At 40.3% G+C, this 19,200-nt stretch overlaps 1 protein-coding gene across 1 annotated transcript in view; it reads left to right on the top strand.

The window, feature by feature from the left end:
- MACROD2 (mono-ADP ribosylhydrolase 2) overlaps nucleotides 1-19,200 on the top strand; it is a 1,996,248-nt gene that overhangs the window by 63,941 nt on the left and 1,913,107 nt on the right. The window lies entirely within an intron of this gene.

The raw sequence follows: 19,200 nt of genomic DNA, 5'->3' as shown, positions 1-19,200 counted from the left end.
GAAAAGTAAAATAATGAAGCCTCTAGAGGATAAAATTAGATAATATCTTTATTATCTTAAGGTAAGAAAATATGTCTTAAATAGGACACAAAACTTAGTAACATAAAGGAAAAGATTCATAAACTAGACAAAATTAAGTTGATAAGTTGGACAAGGTAAGAATTTTTCTCATCAAAGATACTGATAAAATATAAAAAAATAAACCGAAAGACAAGAGAACATACTATACCTGACAAAAGGTTTGTATCTATATTGGGTAAAGAAATCCTATAAATCGATGTGAAAAAGACAGACAACCTATTAGAAAAATGGGAGAGACTTGAGTAGGCATTTCACAAAGAGGATACTCAGATGGTTAATAAATATGTGAAAAACTGCTCAACTTATTATTTGTCAGGGAAATGCTAATTAAAACTGTAAGGAGATGCTGTTGCAACACTCACTAGAATGGCTAATACTAAAAAAGATTGACAATACCTAGTGTCAGAATGTGGATAGCATTGAAACTCACTGCTGCCTGGAATATAAATTGGGAAAATTACTTTTGCAAATTCTGGCAGCATCTACTAAAGCTCTCTGTACTCAGATATATAGGATGAGGCAAAAGTAGATTTATAGTTTTTCATAGGGAAAATAATAATATAAGAATAAATGGAGTTTTGCATACTCACAACTATAAATCTACTTTTGCCATACGCATAGTTCCTATATATCCCAGCAATTTCAATAGGAATTTAGGCATAGTCACTAAAAGATAAGTACAGTCATGTTCAAAGAAGTATTATTTGTATGAATACTTTATATGTTGGAAATTAACCCTTTATCTCATATATCATTAGCAAATATGTTCTCTCATACAGTGGGTTCCCTTTTCATTTTGATGATGGTTTCTTTTGCTGTGCAGAAGCTTCTTATTTTGCAGAGGACCTAAATAGATACTTCTTCAAAGAGGACATACAAATGGCCAAAAGACATGAAAAAATGCTCAACGTCACTAATCATCAGAGAGATACAAATTAAAACAACAGTGAGCTACCACCTCACACTTGCCTGAATGGCTACCATCACTAAATTGACAACAAGTGCTGGCAAGGATGTAGCGAAAAAAGTATCCTAGTAAACTGCTGGGAATGTACTAGGTGCAAGAATGCACACTGGTACAGCCACAATGGAAAACTGTGGAGTTTCCTTAAAAAATTAAAAATGCAACTGCCAGTTGATCCAGTGATCCCATTTCAAGGAATATATCCTAAGAAGCCTGAAACACCAATCAGAAAGAATATATGCACCCCTATGTATTCAATAGCTAAGCTGTGGAAACAGCCCACATGACCATCAGTAGATGAATGGATAAAAAGCTGTGGTACATTTACACAATGGAATGCTATGCAGCTGTAAAAAAGAAAGACCTCTTACCCTTTGAGACAGCATGGAGGAACCTGGAGAGTATTATAAGTGACACTAGAGGCCCAGTGCACGAAATTCATGCACTCGGCGGCGGGGGGGGGGGGGTTCCCTCAGCCTGGTCTGTGCTCTCTCACCATCTGGAAGCCCTCGGAGTGGGCCTAAGCTGTCAGTTGGACATCCTTAGTGCTGCAGGAGAAGTGAGAGAGGCTTCTGCCACCGCTGCTGTGCTCATCAGCTGCGAGCCCAACTTCTGACTGAGCGGCGCTCCCCCTGTGAGAGCACAATGATAACCAGGGGGCAGTTCCTGCATTGAGCATCTGCCCCCTGATGGTCAGTGCATGTCACAACAACAGATCGTCCACCATTGGATCGATTTGCATATTAGTCTTTTATTATATAGGACTAGGGGCCTGGTGCATGGAATTCGTGCACTGGGGAGGGGTCCCTCAGCCCAGACTGCCCCCTCTCACATACTGGGAGCCCTCAGGGGGTGTCCTACTGACAGCTTAGGCCCCTTGGGAGCAGGCCTAAGCTGCAGTCTGGCCTCCCTTTGGGGGAGGTGACCGGGCTGATCAGGGGAAGGCACCAGCCCCATCACCCCACTGCTGCAGCCACTGCCAGCCACTGAAGCCACCAAGGTATTTTCATCAACACGGACTCCAGTCCCTTCACCATGAAAAAAATGACAACTTTCTTTAGGCATTTTCAAGATGTGTCTTTCATAGGATATGACATTTCTTTCTTTCTTTTTTATTTTATCCTCACCTGAGGATATGTTTCTATTTTCCCCTTCCCTCCAATGGCAGGCTCAGCCCCTGCCCAAGCCTAAAGCCTCCGCCCAAGGCTTTAGGCTTGAGCAGGGGGCCCCCACCCCTCCGATGGTCAGCTTGGAGTGACCTGGGTGCTGAGGATGTTCCCGGGACCCAGGTACGTATGCAAATTAACCTCCATCTTTGTTGGGTTAATTTTCATACTCACTCTGATTGGCTGTGGGCATAGCAGAGGTATGGTCAATTTACATGTTTGTCTATTATTAGGTAAGATAAGCCAGTCAGAGAAAGACAAGTATCACATGATCTCACTTACATGTGGAATCTAACAAACAAAATAAACTGACAGACAAAATAGATTCAGAGATATGGAAGCATGCAACAGACTGAGGATCCTCAGAGGGAAGGACAGGGGAAGAGATCAACCAAAGAACCTATATACATATATGAATAACCCATGGACACAGACAATAGTGGGGTGAAGACCTGGGGAGGGGATAGGAGTGGGAAGGAGGAAGGTCAATGGGAAAAGAGGGGACATCTATAATACTTTCAGCAATAATTTTTTTTAAACAGCAGTATTATTTGTGTTAGCTAAAACCTGGAAAAAATTTTCATCAGCAGTAAAATGGTATAGTCAATCCAATATTGGACAGTCATAAGTAGAGCAATGAAAATGCACAAATTACAGCCTCATATAACAACAAAAATTACACAAAAAATGTTCATCAAAAGAAACCAGGCATGAAAGAATATAGTTTATGATTTCAAATACATAAGATTTAAAAGCAGTGAAGACTAACCTAGGACTGACACTTCCAGTAGAGGCTGATGGTTGTGCAAATGTGTCTATTATTTTACATATCTGTGCTGAAGGATAATGTTAAGAGGGTGCTGACCCAGAGTTTCAGGGTATTTCTTTCTTTCAATAGTCGAGAATTGCAGATTTCATAATTTTCCTTAAATTTTGAACATTTATGACCTCAAAAATAATGATCATGTGTATAGTTATGGAATTTATCATTGCCAGCATCGGAAGCATAACTAGGAGTTATATCTCCTTCCAGATTTGTGACAACATGGAAAAGCTCAGAAACACACTGTGAGTCAGGAAGCTAATAGCTTTTCCTTTCTCTGAATGTTATGCATAGTTTTTAAAAGTCTGTTTAACCGGTTTGTCTCAGTGGATAGAGCTTCAGCCTATGGACTGAAGGGTTCCAGGTTAGATTCCGGTCAAGGGCACATGCCTGGGTTGCAGTGTGGGATGGGGTGGGGCGTGCAGGAGGCAGTCAATCAATGATTCTCTCTCATCATTTATGTTTCTCTCTCTCTCTCTCTCCTCTCTAAAATCAATAAAAATATATTAATAAAATAAAATAAGAAAAAAATACCTGTTTAAAAAAATCACACACACACACACACACACACACACACACACACACACACACAGTCTGTTGGGTTTCCAATGTTATTTTAAAAATTGTGTCAATGATTTTATATATAAAACTAGTAGCCCTGCGCACAAATCCGTGCACCAGTAGGTCACTGCCACCCTCCTGTAGCTCTTTGCCCACTGCCTTCCCCTCCTGTAACTCTCCCCACCTCATAGTTTGCCGTCCTGCCTCCTCCTGTAGCTCTCTGGCCACCCGCTTGTAGTTCACTGCCCCACCTTCCTGCAGATCCGTGATCTGGTCGTTACACAGTTGGTCGTTATGCCTCAGAGAATATTCCTCTCTTATTATATAGAATTAGAGGCCTTGTGCACAAATTTGTGCACAGGTGGGATCCCTCGGCCTGGCTAGCAATTGGGGCCAATCGGGGCTGTCTCGCCTAGTACTGATCAGGCTGATCAGGGTGGCTGGCCAGGGAGAGGGACTGTGGGAGGTTGGCCAGCGTGGGAGTTTGGCTGTGGGAGCACACTGACCACCAGGGGAAGCTCCTGCATTGAGCGTCTGCCCGCTGATGGTCAGTGTGCATCATAGCTACTGGCCGGTCATCTGGTCGACTGGCCATAACGGTTGCTTAGGCTTTTTATATATATAGATAATCATTTAGAGCAGTGGTTCTCCAACTTTAATGTGCTTAAGAATCACTTTAAAGCTTGTGAAAAAGATGGCTTCAGTCCTGTCCCCAGAAATTTTTCCTTGTTCTTCAGAACACATTTTGTGAATCTACCTTGAAGACTAAAGAATAAAAAAATAGTTTTGGAAGTTAGTGATTTGTGAAGCAGGAAATTAAAATATATCCAAGTCATTACAATTTTTGCTTAGAAACTAACATTAGTTTAACATAAGCTTTCTTGTTATTGTCCACTAAAGTATTTAAAGTGATTAGCCTTGCTTTTGAAAATATCATTGTGTTAGATTTCTATTTCTATTCTATCTCTTCAGTTTTCCTTTCCTTCTAGTAAATGTTTCAGTATCTAGTGTGTCAGTAGCTGTGCTAGGAATCTGGAAGGACTCAAATATGCAAAAGACATCAATCTAACCTTGGCAGTCTCATTTCAGAGACTGAAAATCATAAAGTAATCAATAACTGTATAATGTATTAAATGACAAAGTTATTTGGAGTAGTGGAGAAGAATTCATGAAACGTGGCATTTATAGTAGCTCTTAACAGATGAGTAGGAGTTCGTCAAGGGGATGAAAGTGAATGGCATTTGGGTTAGTGAGAACAATGTTAGCAAAGACGTAGAAGCATTAAAAAGGCTGGTGTGATTAGAATGCAGAGTGATGGGGGAATTGTGGAAAATGAGATTGGTAAAATAGATTAGGGCAAGAGATATTATATTTTGATTTTAATTTATTTTAATGTTTAACTTAATACACCAGGGCAGTTGTAGTGAGTGTCAAGAGGAGAAAATTAATTTGAGATATTTTAAGAGTAGACTTGGTAATATTTATAGACTAGTTGGATATGTGGTAGGAGACTTAAAATTAAACTGAAGTTAGAGGACTTAGGATAAGTCCTAGAAGAGGTAATGACTACAGAATCTAAGAAATCTCATTTCTAAAACTCGCAACCATCCTATATAGTAAAAGTCTAATATGCTAAGTGTCCAGTTGTCTGGTTGTCCATTTAACCAATCAAAGCATAATATGCTAATGATATGCTAAGGCCATTCAATCGCTCACTATGATGTGCACTGACCACCAGGGGGCAGATGCTCCAACCAGTAGGTTAGCTTGCTACTGGGGTCCAGCCAATTGGGACTGAGTGAGACAGGCTGGGTACACACTGGAGCCCTCCTGTGGTCCCTACCCAGCTGGCCAAACTCACATGTCCCACCCCGGCCCCAGTCATGCACCGGTGGGGTCCCTCAGCCTGGCCTGATCCCTCTTGCAATCCAGGACCCCTCGGGGGATATTGGAGAGCTGGTTTCGGCCCAATCCCACAGGCCAGGCCAAGGGACCCCACTGGTGCATGAATTTGTGCACCGGGCCTCTAGTGTATGGATAAACAGGGAACTTCTAATCCAAATGGCCTTCTTTCAGGCCTTATCTTTTCTTTTTTTTTTTTTTTGCTTCTTTTTTTACAGTTTTATTGAGGTATAATTGACAAATAAAATTGTAAGATATTTCAAGTGTACAACATGATGATATAGGTACATACTGTAAAAGGATTCCCTCCATTACTTTATCCTTGTGAAGTCACCAAGTATATGAGCACTTCTTCTCTCCTCTCTCACAGTCTAAAGCCATGTGTTTTTGTTTTCCTCTCACCCATATGCAAACAAAGCAGTGTGATCTTGTAATCTGCATCAAAAGCATGTGTGTGACTTGGTAATTCTCTTTTAGTAGTTGAAAACAAAGAAATAATCAGAGATGAGTTCAAAGATTAATGTATAAATAAAGGTTTCAGATTATGTTATTTTTAACAAAAATGAGAAATGATGTAAGTGCTCTCTAAAAGAAATTGATTAGGTAAATTGGTATATCTATTTGTTCGATGGCAAGTTAAGGAAAGGTTGGGCTGTTGTAACAGAGACCTATCAATGATTTCATGGTTGAATGAAGATTGAACTTTATTTCTTACTATACTGTGGAATTTTCTGGTCAGCTGGACATTCTACTCCATGAGGTCGCTTAAGAATAGAGATTCTTTTTATCTTATTTCTTCACCAGCTCTTGGGGCATTATGGTCTAAGTCCACTTGTAGGCACATCCATATTTTGGCTTTATTGAAACTGTAATTGCTAAGGTCACCAGCGATGACATAATTGTTATATCTAATGAGATGTTTTTAGTTCTCTATTACTTGTCTGTGACATTTGAAAGTGCTGGTAACATGTTTATTAAACTTCCTCCTCCATAGGCCTCTGTTGATTTCTCTCTTTTCTGTCTTTATTCTTCATGTCTCTTTCATGTTCTTTCTCTTTGCCTTACCTGTAAAGGTTGGTGTTCTCCAGTGTTCTGTTTTTGCTCATTTTCATTTCATGTCTAACCATGATGATTTCAGCCAGGGCCCTTACATATGATGATGTCTCCAAAATCTGCATTTCTAGCCTGAAAACCTTTCTTTTGAGCACCAAGACTTGTACATATAGCACCTTTACTTAAATATTCTGCAGGAAGTTCAAATCTAAGATATCCAAGATGGACTTATCTTCCCTACTAAATTGTCTCTTCCATGCATTGCCTCTCATAGCCACCAAGTGAGAAACCAGGAAGTGAGCCTCAGCAATTTCCTATCTTCCCTCCAGTGAGACCCCTAACACTTTATTAAATATCCCTCCTGAATATTTTTGCTGGCGTATGCCATTTCCTGTATTTCCATGGTCTTAGTTCAAGCCAAAACTACTATTTTAAGAGTTTTGGGGATCTATGTTTCTGTTTAGGCTCCCTTCCAATTCTGCTTATTGATTAAATAGGTCACTATTTTTTTTCCCTACTGGTATTTAGTGGAAAGCAGCTGTGTGTTTAAATTATATAACATCTGGCATAGTGTCAAATGCAATTCGTTAATAACAAAATTATACAAATGATAATACATTAAATGAAAAGAGCTTTTGAATACAGACAAACCAGGATTAGTAATTATATTAATGAATACTGAGAGATAATGAAATACTTACATAATATCAAAGAATACTGAGAGAAAATGAAATACTTACTATTTTTGTGAAAATTCTATTATATTGTCAATAATTATAGCCTTAAAAGTCATGCTTTCAAAACAATGAGGATGCTGGTCACTTCATCTTAAGATTTAGTTAACACTTTGTTTCTCCTTATGTATCTTCATGTTACCAGAATGTTAATGTATGTTTGGTTGAATTTACTTTTGTTGTTACTATAGCATTGTATTGTATTTCTACCTCATAGCATAGATCAGTATTTCTGAAGTGGCTTATTTATGCTTAAAAAGAAGTGGAATAGTAACAACAGTAACTTCAATGCCAGAACTCAGAATAAATGTAAATAATAAAGAGTACCAGTGTAAATAGAGGATGGATTGGGACTCATGATTTTGCATAAAAAAGAGAAAATGCACATATAAGATACATGATTAATATCTGCAGATTTAATTTTATTAGATAGTCTTCTAATCCCTGATGTGTGTTATGTTATGAAACTTTGTCAATTAGTAGCAGAAAACTGCTGAGGCCTTTGCAATATTTTCAAAGCATGTTAACCATTCTGATAAACCAATTACATTTTTTTGTAAGGCAAACCAAATAATGATTCTTTTATGGGTGTGAAATTGCATTATTTTGCAACTAAAGGACAGATAGGACCTAAACAATGGATACCTCATTTAGAATTGAACTCTTTGAAATAAAAATAGGTAAATGAGAGCCTGCATAGTTTGTTGTTAAGAGCATGGGCTGCCTGGGTTCAAATCCCAGGCTTGTACCTAATAGCTGTATATACTTGGTCAGACCACTTCATTTCTGTATGCCTCAACTTCCTTGTCTACATAGAGGGAATACTAGTAATATGTACCACATAGATTTGTTATGAGGGTTATAGAAGCTAATATTTGTAAGCATTAGAACAGCATCTGGCACATAGTTTGTGCTATAAAATTAAATATATAAATCCAAACTAAAAAATGTCTATTAGAGGGAATGCTTTTATAAAGATGAGATCATGACTCATACAAATATAAAATGAACACTTATAACAATTTTATTTAACTCTGATTCAAGGGAGAATTTAAAGAAACACACATTTACAGGCAGTAAGGAACTCTGAAATGAAATTTACAAATAAATGTAAATTGCTCATAGGACAATATCAGTTCCATTAAGGGGAACATAATTTATTTGTATTTATGTGGACAAGAATTGTTTTCATTATTATTTGTTTTCTATAATTTATGGAAATGTAAAATAGCTCATAGACAATGAAAGGTAGAGATAATGCTGATGGGTAAGATAGGATGCCCACTAATCTCTTTCCCCCATATCTTTCACAATTTTTTTTGACATGCCAAACTATTACTATTATAAAATCAATGCAAAGTTAATAATATGTTATGCTCAGAGAAGTAGAATGGAACAATTATTTTTAAAATGCCACTTTTGAATGTCACATATTAAAAAAACACATAACACTTTAGTCACATTTTTCTAAGCCCTTCTATTGTGAGACCTGCATAGCCCAGTTTTAGTAAGAATTCTGTTAAGTAAATTTAGGAAGAATTTTTTATGCTGGCTATCTGATCATCTTCTATATCTGATCTTAGAAGTCTTCCTCATCACTCTTGACTGATTGGGGTTTATTGTTAAGTAGAACTCCTGAGGCAGCACTCTGGATGACAGTCAGTGGAAGCACAGTAGAGAAAGATCTATATATATAAAGAGGTAATATGCAAATTGTCCAGGATGCCGTAATGGTCACGACCGCTCAGGAGGAGGCTGCACGCACACGTGGGCGGGAGGGGACTGTGTGTGCAGTGAGGCAAGCCACGGATGGCGCAGGCCAGCTCGCCGCGGTGGTGAGCAAGCAGGCCCGCAGAGAGCAGGACCTGCCAGCTTGCCGCAGCAGCGGTGACCGCTCATTAGCTAAGCTCCCCTTACTCCACTTGCAGTGTTCTTGGTAACTTGGGTAATAAGAATCCAAGGTGATCTAGGGTTTTTCCACCACACTCCTGGAAGAAAAAATGAAGGTCCACTGCTGGAGGGGCTAAGAAATGTCATATCCTGCCGAAACTGGTTTGGCTCAGTGGATAGAGCGTCGGTCTGCGGACTGAGAGGTCCCAGGTTCGATCCCGGTCAAGGGCATGTACATTGGTTGCAGGCACGTCCCCAGTGGGGGATGTGCAGGAGGCAGCTGGTTGATGTTTCTCTCTCATCGATGTTTCTAGCTTTCTATCCCTCTCCCTTCTTCTCTGTAAAAAATCAATAAAATATATTAAAAAAAAAAAAAAAGAAATGTCATATCCTGCCCTAGCCAGTTTTGCTCAGTGGATAGAGCCTCGGCCTGTGGACCACAGGGTCCGGGTTTGATTCTGATCAAGGGCATGTACCTAGGTTGCAGGCTCCTCCCTGGCCGGGTCCCAGATCAGGGCTCATGTAGGAGGCAACCAATCAAAATGTCCCTTTCACATTGATGTTTCTCTCTGTCCCTCTCTCTTCCACGTTCTCTAAAAATCAATGGAAAAATATCCTCAGGTGAGGATAAAAAGAAGGAAAGAAAGGAAGAAAGAATGAAGAAAGGAAGGAAGGAAAAAAGAAAGAAAGGAAGAAAGATAGAAAAGTTATATCCTATGAAAGAGACATCTTGAAAATGCCTAAAGAAAGTTGTCATTTTTTTGTGGTAAAGAGACTGGAGTCCGTCTTGATGAAAACACCTTGGTGGCTGTGGCAGCCAGCAGTGGCAGCAGCAGTGGGATGATGGGGGTGGCATCTTCCCCCGATCAGCCCAGTTGCCCCCTACAGAGGGAGGCCAGACTGCAGCTTAGGTCTGCTCCCGCAGGGAGTGGGTCTAAGCCATCAGTAGGACATCTCCTGAGGGCTCCCAGATTGGAGAGGATGCAGGTCGGGCTGAGGCCCCCCGCCCATGCATGAATTTTGTGCACCGGGCCTCTAGTTTTTAAATAAGATTCTAAGATTCTAAGTATAGTATAAAAATCACATGATCTATATCAATTAGTGAAGAGAAGGCATTTGCCAAAATCCAGCATCCATTTTTGATAAAAACTTTTAGCAAAGTGGGAATAGAGGGATTGTACCTCGACATAATAAGGGCCATATATGACAAGCCTACAGCCACCATCATAGTCACTCAGTGGGCCAAAACTAAAAGCATTTCCCTTAAGAACAAGAGCAAGACAGGGATCTCTTCTTTCATCACTATTATTCAGTATAGTACTGGAAGTCTTAGCCACAGTGACCAGACAAGAAGAAAAAATAAAAGGCATACAAGGAGGAAGTGAAACTGTCATTTTAAAATGACATGATATTGTACATAAAAAACCCTAAAGATTCCACCAAAAAAACTAGATTTCATAAATGAATTTGGCAAAATAGCAGGATACGAAATTAATATCCAGAAATTGATGGCATTTTTATACACCAATATTGAGCTCTCAGAAAGAGAAACTGAAAAAACAATCCCATTTACCATTGCAACAACAAAAATAAGATACTTAGGAATAAACTTAACTAAGGTGGTAAAAGACTTGTACTCAGACAACTACAGGACATTAAAAAAAAAATGGAAGAATATACCATGTTCATAGATGGGAGGAATTAACATCATTAAATGTCCAAACTACCCAAAGCAATCTCTGGATTCAACACAATTAAATTAACATTGGTATATTCCACAGATCTAGAACAAATATTCTAAAAATTTATATGGAACCAAAAAAGACCCCAAATAGCTGCAGCAATTTTGAGAAAGAAGAACAAAGTTGGAGGGATCTCAATACCAGATTTCAAACTATATTACAAAGCCATTGTAATCAATGGTACTGGCACAAAAACAGGCACATAGATCAATGGAACAGAACAGAGAACCAAGAAATTGACCCAAGCTACACACTCAGTTAATATTTTACAAAGGAAGCAAGATCATGCAATGGAGTAATGGCAATCTCTTCAATAAATGGTGTTGGGAAAATTGGACAGGTATTTGCAAAAAAATAAAACTAGACCACCAACTTACACCATACACAAGAATAAACTTGAAATAGATAAAAGACTTAAATGTAAGTTATGACACCATCAAAATCCTAGAAAAAAACATAGGCTCAAAATCTCAGACATCTCTCATAGCAATATGTTTTCCTAGGGCTAGGGAAACAAATGAAAAAATAAACAAATGGGACTACATCAAACTAGAAAGCTTCTAACAGCAAAATAAATCATCAACAAAATGTAAAAGGGCCCCACTGTATGGGAGAACATATTTGCTGATGATACATCTCATAAGGAGTTACTTTCCAAAATATGTAAAGAACTCATACAAATTAACAAAAGAAGACAAACAATCCAATTTAAAAACTGAGCAAAGGACCTAAATAGACACTTCTCCAAAGAGGACATACAGATTGCCAGGAGACACATGAAAAAAAAAAAAAAAAAGCCCAAAGTCGCTAATCATCAGAGAGGCAAATCAAAATAACAATGAGGAATCACTTCACACCTGTAAGAATGGCTACTATCAACAACTCAACAAATGACAAGTGCTGTCAAGGATGTGGAGAAAAGAGAACCATAGTACACTATTGGTGGAATGCAGACTGGTGCAACCACTATGGAAAATGGTATGGAGTTTCCTCAAAAAATTAAAAATGGAACTGCCATTTGACCCAGAGATCCCACTTCTAGGAATTTATTCTAAGAATCCCAAACACCAGTAAGAAAGAATATATGCACCCTTATGCTCATAGCAGCACTACTTATAATAGCTAATATTTGGAAGCAGCCCAAGTATCCATTAGTAGATGAGTGGACAAAAAAGTTGTGACACATTTACATCATGAAATACTATGCAGAAGGATCTCTTATCCTTTGAGACAGCATGGAGGGACCTGGAGAGTACTATGCTAAGCAAAATAAGCCAGTCAGTAAAAGACAAGTATCACATGATCTCACTCAGATGTGGAATCTAATGAACCAAATAAACTGTTGAACAAAATAGATCCAGAGACATAGAAGCATGGATTAGACTGTCAAATCTCAGAGGGAAGGGAGGGGTGGGTGGATGGATGGATGGGAAGAGGTCAACCAATGAACTTGGTATGCCTGTATGCAAAACCCACTGACACAGACAATAGGGTGGTGGAGGCCTGGGATGGGAGGCAGGGGTGGGCTACAAGGGTCAATGTGAGGAAAAAGGGGACATATGTAACACTTTCAACAATAAAAATTTAAAGAAATTCAAACATAAAAAAATTGTATAACCAAGACTTTAACTGGAAAGTCATACTTGGTGTACAGAATCAGGTATTATCAGAGAGTTTTGAGGAACTAAGGTTGACTTTATAGAGCTAATGCTTACAAAGCCCTTTTGGAAATAACAGTCTTGTAATTGGTTTACAGGGTTCCCAGCCTTGCAGCTAAGTAAGGCAGGTTACTTTCTGGCAAGCCTAGGAACTTTAGGATATTTTGTGAAATGTGAGGATAGAGGAATTCACCCAAATTATAGGTATTGCAGGCTCAGTCTAGTGGTGAGTTCTTGGCTTGGCTTCCTAGCCTTGGGAAGTTTTAAAAAGTCTAACCTGAGATTCTTTATTAAAAGTTCCAGGAAAGCAAACTCAAAGGAGCTAAGTGGTCAATTACCATTACCATTCTTGTTGCACTTATGTAAATAATTCAATGAGACAACTTATTTTGTAAACAAGAATAAAAATGGGGGGTGACTCTAGAGACACTTTTGATGTTTCAGTGAAAAACTAATGTGCACCCCTGTGGCTTATCAAATCCAAGCCCTATTTATTGTCTTGAACATTTTGTCAATTCTAGTTTCCTCCAATATTTGGCTGCAACTGTTGAAATGTTTTGAATTTTTCTTCCCTCCTTCTGCTTTGGCGTCACCAAGAACTAAAACTGCCCCTTTCCTGAAGCCCTGCAAGCTGAAGCTGGAGGACCTGATATACTAGTAAACCTCAAAGAAGTCATCACAACCCATCATGTATGGTCAACCTTCATGCTTGCTGTTGTGTAGGCCCTTCCGAAAATTCACTGGAACACCTGATGCCATCACCAAGGGCATTCAAACTGCAAAACATGGTTCTAGACCAACATGAAGAAATCTCAACTGTATGGCCTCTGGACTCATAAACTGGGTTTATAGGCAGCTCCATCCATTAATCTTTATTTTTCTTTTTATTTTCATAGACATTACCCTCACTAAATGCATGACTGCTCACAACACCTAGTCCAGTGGTCGGCAAACTCATTAGTCAACAGAGCCAAATATCAACAGTACAACGATTGAAATTTCTTTTGAGAGCCACATTTTTTAAACTTAAACTTCTTCTAACACCACTTCTTCAAAATAGACTCACGCAGGCCATGGTATTTTGTGGAAGAGCCACACTCAAGGGGCCATAGAGCCACATGTGGCTCGAGAGCCGCAGTTTGCTGACCACGGAACTAGCCAATATCATCTACTGCCAAGTCTCAATTGTTGGTTCAGTTGGTCCTTAATGAACAAAAGACAACCTAATGAAAAATGGACTTACATTGTTCAAAGGAAAGGAGAATGTCTCTTTTTTTCCTTGAATGAGAGGAGAGACTGACAAAGACTCTCTTAACTAAACTTTAGTGAGGTTTCACTAAGCTCTTTTCTCAACTTCGCCCCACCCTTGCCAGATTTGCATAGTACAGTTTTAACAAGAATCCTGCCTAATCAGTTTAGAGAGAATTCCCTACCCTTTATATCTAATCACCCTCAATATCTAATCAAAATTTCACACCCCCACCCCTATTCCCCAGGTTATATCTGATCACCCTGGCCTGCCTGTAGCAAGAGTCCTAAGTCTGTTTAACCACAATTTCCCTCCATCCCCAGTGTTTCCTCTTAGTAATTTCCCTTTCATTGATTCCCACTTTGTTCCTTGGCTATAAAACCCCATTTGTTCTTGCTATGTTTGCTATTGAGCCCTATTCCATACTGAGGTCTCTTTTCTCCTATTGTAGCCATTTCTGAATAAAACCTGCTTTTTTTTTTTTTTTTTTTTTTTTTTTTTTTACCATTTTACTCTCTATCTCTGGTTTTAAAAAAATATAATATCAATAGTATAGAATCTGGAAGAACAATTACTATCATAAGTGCACACTGACAGATATTTCAGCTTGCAGTTAGATAAACCCAGTAATATACAAAATGTGAATTGGTGCTTTGTGCACATATAGAATGCCCATGAGGGAGTGACACTTGACAGTGTTCTGTCCTATCCTACCTAGTCACCCACATGTCCACCAGGAATGTGGAGCAGCTTTCAGAGGCTTCTGGTTTATTCAACCAATCAAAGTGTAATCCTATCTAATAAAAGAGAAACATGCAAATTGACCATACCTCCACTATGTCCACAAGCCACACCCACCAGCCAATTAGGAGCAAGTATGCAAATTAACCCAACAAATATGGTGGCAGCCACAGAGCTGGAGCAAGCAGGAGGCTTGGGTTGCCCCCAGCAATGGAGGAAGCCAAGCTTCCCACCCACCCTTGGCCGGCCCTGGCCTCTGCTCAAGGCTACAAAGTTTCAATTATAGAAGATAAATAAAGCCCAGATACCTGCTTCCAGCCAGCCCTGGCCTATGCTTGGGTCGCTGGGGGGTGTGGCCAGCCTGCAAACCAACACAGGCCCTTCGCCCAGGCTGCCCCACGCCCCAAGGAACCCCCCACCCTGATCCGGGACACCCTTCAGGGCAAACCAGCCAGCCCCCACCCGTGCACCAGGCCTCTATCCTATCTAATAAAAGAGTAATATGCAAAATTGACTGTCACTCCAACACACAAGATGGCTGCCCTCATGTGGTCAAAGATGGCTGCCCCCATGTGGACACAAGATGGCTGCCAAAAGATGGCCATCAGGGGAGGGCAGTTGGGAGGGACCAGGCCTGCAAGGGGAGGGCAGTTAGGGGCAATCCAGCTGGCAGGGGAGTGGTTAGGGGGTGATCAGGCTGGCAGGCAGAAGTGGTTAGGGGCAATCAGGAAGGCAGGCAGGTGAGCAGTTGGGAGCCAGCAGTCCTGGATTGTGAGAGGGATGTCCGACGGGCAGTCGGACATCCCTTGAGGGGTCCCAGATTGGGGAGGGTGCAGGCTGGGTTGCAGGGCAACCCTCCCGCCCCCCCCCCTCCGTGCATGGATTTCGTGCACTGGGCCTCTATTCCTATATAATAAAGAGCTAATATGCAAATGGTCATCACGCCCTCAAGCCATCATGCCATAACAGCTCAGACATTCAACACTCGGGAGAGAGGAATGGGGACCAACCAGGCACAAATGAGCTTGAGAGAGGAATGGGGACCAATTAGGCACCAATGAGCTTGTGAGAGAGGAATGGGGACCAGCCAGGCTGTGGCTTGGGAGAGGGACAAGCCACCTGCCCTGTGTTCCTGGATGCCAGCGGCTGCCCCTGTGCCTGCACCTGCACCTGCGGCCTGGCCCGGGAGAGGGACAAGCCACACGCCCCTCGGTCCAGGGTGCACCTGCGCCTGCTGTCCAGGAGAGGGACAAGCCGCCTGCCCTGCAGTCCTGGGTGCCAGCGGCTGCCCCTGTGCCTGCACCTGCACCTGTGGCCTGGCCCAGGAGAGGGACAAGCTGCACGCCCCGTGGTCCCGGGTGCACCTGCGCCTGCCGCCCACCCACAGTCCTCTGCAGCTGCAGCCAGCCCAGGCAAAGCCAGCCTGGGTCCTGGGTGCCTGTGGCAGGCCAGAGGGAGGGAAGCCCAGGTCCCGGGTGCCTGTGACTGGCTGGAGGAGGGAATCCTGGGTCCCAGGTGCGGGGTGAGGCAGAGGCAGTTAGGGGCGATCAGGCCAGCAGGGGAGCAGTTAGGGGCAATCAGGCTGGTAGGGGAGCAGTTAGGGGCGATCAGGCAGGCAGGCAGGTGAGTGGTTAGGAGCCAGTGGTCCCAGATTGTGAGAGGCAGTTGGACATCCCCCGAGGGGTCCTGGTTTGGAGAGAGTACAGGTCGGGCTGAGGGACCCCCCTGCCATGCACAAATTTTGTGCACCGGGCCTCTAGTGTATTAATGAAAACCCAGGATATGGAAAAGATAGATTGGATCAGTGCTGATGGAACACAGTTGTGTGAAAAAGGAGTGCATTGCTGTTCAAATAAAATAAGTGGCCTCTAGTGGTAATTTACATTGTTGTAGTTACAGAAAATAGTTGGTGGTCAAAACGATGCCATTTGGTTTTGGTTTATTGTTGAAGGAAATGCTGATAATTATTAATATTATTAATTGTAGCTTTTGAGTACATTTCTACAAAAACCTGACCATGTGAGAAATTGGGCAGCAAGTATAAGTCTGGCTATGAAGAAAAAAGATGCTCATGTGAATTTTTAAAATGAGAGAGAGATAAAAATATTTCTTTATGTTTTTGATAATTCTAATAAGATCAGTTTGAGTAACTTACTTGACTGACCTACCAGAGCAATATATTTATTCAATATATTCAACTGCTTGAACCTTTATTTAGGCTTTAAATATTCCATTTTTTTTTTTAAGTTTGCAGATGAGAAATTAGGATTTCTTTTAAGAAAACTGGACTGTGGTACAAATGGTTTAAACTTTGATGCTTTCCAATACCATTATTTAAATTTTGCACAAAGATATACATTGTTTATTGTCACACATGTTTAAAAGTCACATTACATGCAATATTACATACATATGCTTCATGAAAAAGATGAAGAAATACTTTTCAGAACTAAATGCAACTAGAAACCCTGGCCAGGCAGCTCAGTTGGTTAGAGTGTCATCCTGAATAGGCCAAGGTCTTGGGTTCGATCCCCAGTCAGGGTGATACCATTGTAATTAGCTAGTTATTAATAATTGGAAAGGAACAAAAGGGAGGCCAGACTTTATAAACATGGCCATCTGGGCAGCTTCACCAGGAAGCTACAATTTCACACGCTCTAGGGAAGCACCAGTCCATTCCCTGGAGATCACTGGGGAAGGGGAAAGATGGACACTTGCTCAGTAAAGTTGGGGTGATGTAGGGAAGGTGCCTCTTAGTCTAACCTGGGACAGAAATCATTCGCCAGAGCGGGTGGGGTCACTGCAAGCCTCCAAAAATTTGGGAATATGTAATCTCCCAGACAAAGGAGCTCTCTCTCTCTTGGCTCTTGGCTCTCTGTTCATCTGGCTTTGCTCCTGCCCATGTTCCCTCCATAGCCATCTGGTCCTGTGGATCCCACATGCAATGGACTGATGGACTATAGCTAGGAATACAAACTAAGCTAGTCTGATGCTGGATTAGGCTGTGAAGACATGGAATGGAAACTCTGGACAATGGCTTTAATCCTAGCTCTGCTGAAAGCAAAATGAGACTTTTTCTTTGGTGGGACAGAGTGAAATAGGACCTGGAAACTAAGGGGTTTGATTGCACAGAAATAAAGCTTTTTACAATACTTTCTTCTCCTGTATGAATCTGAGAAAATTCTTTTTCTCATGACATCGCAAGAAGCCCACTTCCAGCAACAACAGATGGAGACACAGAGAGCTCCCACCAATAACAAGGACACATACAAGATTCCCCCATGAATGCATAAATAAGTGGAATAACAAATCAATGTTTCTATTTCTCTTTCTCTCTCTCAATCTCTCTCTCTCTCTCAATCTCTCTCTCTCTCTCAATCTCTCTCTCTCTCTCTCTCTCTCTCTCTCTCTCTCTATATATATATATATATATATATATATATATATATATATATATATATATCTGTATCTCTTCCTCCCTCCCTGTCCTCTCTCTCTCAAAAAAATGCAACTAGAGGATGGATTAGGAATCCTTAACTCTTTCACCCAAGTTTAAACAATTAACCTTCCACTTTCATTTGTGATATGCTTTTCAAATTAATGCCTGATGGAATTCTGAACCTCATCTTCACTGAGAGGTCTTTAAATGTCTAGAGTCAAATAGTCCAAATATCCAGAAATTTTTGTCAAAGCCACCAAGTATTTGTTGTCATCCAACAATCTTTAATTGGAAACAGATCTTTCTAATTTGGTAAAAGTAGTAAGAATCTAAATTGATTGGATGTGGAATTCAAGGTCTTCTGGCTCAAAGTCTTTGTCTTTGGGCCAGTCACTGGCAGCTTGGTAAGAGCACAAAAAGTTTAATCCCTTTCACTGATAGGGAATAGTAACAACAACAACAATAATAAATATATTGATACTTGATTGAAAACAATTTTTTTCTTTGGTTACTGGGGCCCAAAGACAATTCAAGTGACATAACCTGTCACATCTAATCACTCAGATACCTCAAATTGTATGCTCATCTGAGAGTATCATAGTGAAGTAATAGCATTATCATCCCCATAGAAAGATTTGCACAAATCATGAATATTTTAAAAAATTGGAGTCCATAAATCAGTGTTTTGAGAGATATCTTAAAATGCTTTTAAAGCATAACATTTTATTGTATTTTAATTTCATATAGCTTTGTTTAATATGTCTTAAAATTACTATTTGTTTAAAAGAAAATGCAGGTTATATTATTTCTCTAAAACATTTTAAAATGTCAGGTTTTAGAATGTAATTTTTTACTTTTAATTATACTACCTTGCTGGTGTTGTGTGCAGGACAGAGCTATTTCTCTTTTAAATCTAGCAGTGCCTTCTAGAGTCAAAGGTTAATATAATTTAAGAAATGAGTAGTTTTACACATTCAAATATTCTTAATCCATTTCATTCTGAGGGACAGCTTGTTAGTTAGAAGTAGCAAAGAGCTGAACCTAAATGTTTTTGTTCTGAGTAAATATTATTTTCAATATCTTTTAGGTAACTGAACAAAATAGAAATAAACTAATTCACTGTAAAAATTTATTTTGTCTTGATATTTGTGCATATTTTTCTTATCTCCTTGTGAAACTGGTGCTACATAATTTTAT

The sequence above is a fragment of the Eptesicus fuscus genome, chromosome 12 (assembly GCF_027574615.1).
Source record: "Eptesicus fuscus isolate TK198812 chromosome 12, DD_ASM_mEF_20220401, whole genome shotgun sequence".
NCBI classification, from domain to species: Eukaryota; Metazoa; Chordata; class Mammalia; order Chiroptera; family Vespertilionidae; genus Eptesicus; species Eptesicus fuscus.
This window is presented reverse-complemented; position numbering and strand designations above follow the sequence as displayed.